The sequence below is a fragment of the Malus domestica genome, chromosome 13 (genome assembly GCF_042453785.1).
Source record: "Malus domestica chromosome 13, GDT2T_hap1".
NCBI classification, from domain to species: domain Eukaryota; kingdom Viridiplantae; phylum Streptophyta; class Magnoliopsida; order Rosales; family Rosaceae; genus Malus; species Malus domestica.
Genome location: NC_091673.1, coordinates 40,551,843 through 40,555,936, shown reverse-complemented (window position 1 = coordinate 40,555,936; position 4,094 = coordinate 40,551,843).

The following is a 4,094-nucleotide window of genomic DNA, read 5'->3' as shown; positions in this document are numbered from 1 at the left end:
TTGACTAAAACCTTAATGGTATTCAAAGTTTGATCAAAGTCCCTTGACTTTGTACACCTCATTATATTACAATTAATATTTATATTTTTATTGTTTTGAAATTAATTGTTTGATATTTTATGAGATTTATAATCCTATAAATTTAAAATCCCTCATTATAATACTATTAGAAATGGTTACAGTACAAAAAATTCAAAAATTTTGATTGAATAAATGGATAAAAACTATGTAAAAATAAGAAATAATAAATGGCAAAAGAATGTATCCATAGTGTTAAAAAAATTGGTACATTTTACAAAAAAATTGGTACATTTCACATATAACAAAGTGGTACATTAACAAAAAAGAATGGGTACATTATAAATAAATTAAGGTATAGATAACAGATTAAAAAATTATGAGCACAAATGAATTTTTTTAAAATATAGGCGCTAAAAGAAATTAATACATGGGTACAAAATAAAACTAAAAAGAAAATACTACAAATTTAAAAAAATGTTGCAAATTCAAAGTGCGTACAAACTCAAAATTTAAATATATGATACAAAGTTTAGGCATAAAACATAAATATACCATATGTAATTTTTCTATCATGGATTAAATATACAATGTCACGTGACGGTATACACATGGGTACAAACACAAATAAAATTTTAAAAAATATGGGCACAAAAAGAAACTAATATATGGGTACAAATTAAAAATGAAAAGAAAATTGGTACAAATTAAAAATAGGTACAAACTAAAAATAAAAATATATGATAAAAAATTTAGCCATAAATATAAATATACTAATTTTAACATTTTTAACACTAAAGGAATATATTTAAAAATAAAAATATTTTATTATTCAAATAATTAATGATGTTATTAATACCCAAGGACCTTGATTAAAAATTGAAAATGAATAGGATTTTAATCAATGAAGTAGCAAAAAGAAGGATGTGAACCTAATTTCTCCTATTTTTAGTTAGTTGGCAACTTGCTCGTCATTATCCTACAACCCAACCGACTGAAGCTATGTATTTATAGGCAGAGACCTTTAGATTGAAACGAGAGGGAGACAAGAAAGAAGAAACCGAAAGAGAGAGAGAGAGAGAGGGAGAACCTAACCAACTGAAGCTATGTATTTATAGGCAGAGACCTTCAGACTGAAACGAGAGGGAGACAAGAAAGAAGAAACCGAGAGAGAGAGAGAGAGAGAGAGAGAGAGAGAGAGAGAGAGAGAGAGTAGAAGTAGCAAGAAGTTTATATATGTATAAGAGAAATGAATAAGAAGCTTCAAACTGAGAGATGGCTTGTGGTGTTAACCAATAACATGTTATGTATGGAGGTAATGATCTCTATATTTTATATCCTTCCCATTCTTAGATTACTCACTGTTATTCAATTTAGTTTTCAACATATTCTTATTTTGATCACATATAAAGAGATTTGGCTCTAAGTGTGTATACATATATAGGGTTGTTGACCCTAAAAACTGCCAATCTTACGTGGCGTGCAGGCCGAGTAACTAATGTGCCAACTACATCCTTCGGATGTGTGCGGGGCATGGCAACTCGACAGCCAAGTTCGGTCAAGGAGTAATTTTGTTGATGTCGCGTTGAGCGCGTTGCTGACTTCTTGATCTTGCAACTGCAGCCAAGGAAGGAACACGTCTCGGCCTTCGGATTCTAGAGCCTGAAGACAAGGCTGCTAGTTCTGCGAAGTTCACAAATCATTGGCATCAGATTCAGTCACAGTGATTATATTCGTAAAAGTATAAGCATGTCGAATCGAAACCAAACTATATGGGCACAAGTACTCAAAGCAAATGTGCTTCTTAATCATAAACGTAGTTCGGCTGTCAAAATGCCAAACTCTAAATCCCACTTGTGAGTATCCAATCATAAAACTACTCGGCGTTCAATGTGCTGAGCCATGTAGTCTATAACACCTCACTTTGTCGAGAAGGCTAATAAGATGACTCTGCCAACAAGGATCCGAAAATCATTTTCGACCAAGACTTGGATAGATAATCAGTCGGCCTCGACGTGCTGTTTATCCAAATTGAAGGTGCTCGGTGGTCGGCTGATTCTATGGCAACAGTGTTGTTTATCCAAACTGAAGGTGTTCACCAGTTGCCTTCACAGTGTTGTTATCCAAATTGAAGATGTGTCGGCGAAAAAGAAAATAAAAATCTTAAGGTTGTTGAAAGGTTTCGCGTAGAGCAAGAGTTTGCGCAGGGCAGTTGATCGGATCATATTTATATATATTTTTACTTCGAATTCACTCATCTTTTCTTAGTTAGTTCCTTATATTTTTGAGCTATTTACGTTATTTTTGTGTTTATAGGATTTGTTATGCAAAGAAAATAAAAATAGAATAAGTGAAATTTTATTCGTGAAAAGCAAATTTAAATTACAATATTGCTAAACCATTGTGACGCTAAATGATAAACCAATATTTAAACTTTATATTTCATCATTTTATATTTCTTTTCTTGTCTAATTTATTTGAAAGCTTTAAGTATTTATGATACTTTTGATATATTGTGTTTGTAGGAGTAACATGATCCAAAGAACTTATTTTTCTGCTATGTGGGGCTGCTAGAAACTAAATGAAAATAAAAGGAGAGCATCGGGAGGAGAATATAGAGGAAAGCAAGCTGCCTTTGCAGCTGGAGGAAAGCAGGTCAGCGACAAAGGGATCCAAGGAAGTCAGAAGAATTAGGGGACAGCAACTGGCAAAGCAGAGAAAATGGAGGAGTCCACACGGGGGACGGAAAAAGAATCCAAAGAAGGGGAAAAAGACTGACAGCTCGCAGAAGAAGGGGGGCCTCGGTGAGAAAGGATAAGAAGACGCAGGAGAAGAGAGAAAAACGAGGGCGGTCTTGGGGGGGAATTAAGGAAAAGGGGGAGCTGCCCTTTGGGCAGCTCGAGAAGGGAGTCAGCGTGAGGGCAGAAGAACAGAGGCAGGGGAGAGACTGACGCGAGAGGACAGGGAAGACTAAGTGTGCGAAAAAAAAAATAAGAAATAAGAAGATAGAAGCAGAGAGACTGACGAGAGAGGCAGTGTGCAGAAAACAGAGAGGACAGACCGAGGGCAGAAGCAGCAAGCACTCTCCTCTCTCTCGGTTAAATCTTTCTAAATCTATATTTTATTTCTGTTTTAATAATGTGTAATTAAATTTTATTTTGGCTAGAGGTTAATTCAAAAACATGAATATATTTGTAATATGAATTGATTACCTTCGGTTGTGATTTCATAAGTTGTGATTTCAATTTACTTATCCGTTCGTATAAAAACTGATTTGTGTATGTTGGTTGAGAGTGCACGCTTAATTTACATGCATGAATTTGATGCTAGAATATAAGTGAATTTCACCTAATCGTTATGAACTTATTTTCACAAGTAGTAAAGGTTGCTAGTCACAATCACGTTAAGTAAATTCTTGGCAAGAGTATCATGCTTTTCATAGTTACGAATGCCTCGTCAATGCTTATAGTTTTCACAAAGTTTAATGATCTTTGATTTTATCTCTATTGTGCTTTTCACGTAGGGGACTTTTGAAGAATGTTTTGAATTGTTGTATGCGTTTTCCCGTCCAATTCAATAACTTAAGGAAAACTTGAAGATTAAAAAAGTGCTATTCACGGTTAATTTGGAGTATTGAGATTCACAATTTATTAAATGAACAACTGGAAATCATTTTGTATGCAAGTATAACATGTGTGGAGAAGAACCCTCTAGCTAGTCTGTCATTTATCATTTTACCTTAATTTTATGTTTTTGTCAATTCTGTAATTTAATTAAGTTTAATTTACTTTTCATCAAAACCAAACACCCATCCATTATTAAATTATATTATTTAGTTAGTTTTCTTTATTGTTAGTCTTTTAATTCAATTTCCGTCCATTGCAGTTCCTAGTGTCTAATTTGATTGTTTTCATTATTTTGAGTTATCCTAAGTGTGTTTCGAGTTATTAGAGTTTTTAGCCTAGTTTTGTGTCCTTGAGTCTTGTTTAATATTTTTAAATTAATTTAGAATAGATTAGCAATCCCTCCTAATCCCCGGCCTAGAACGATACCCTACTTACATCTATACTACAATT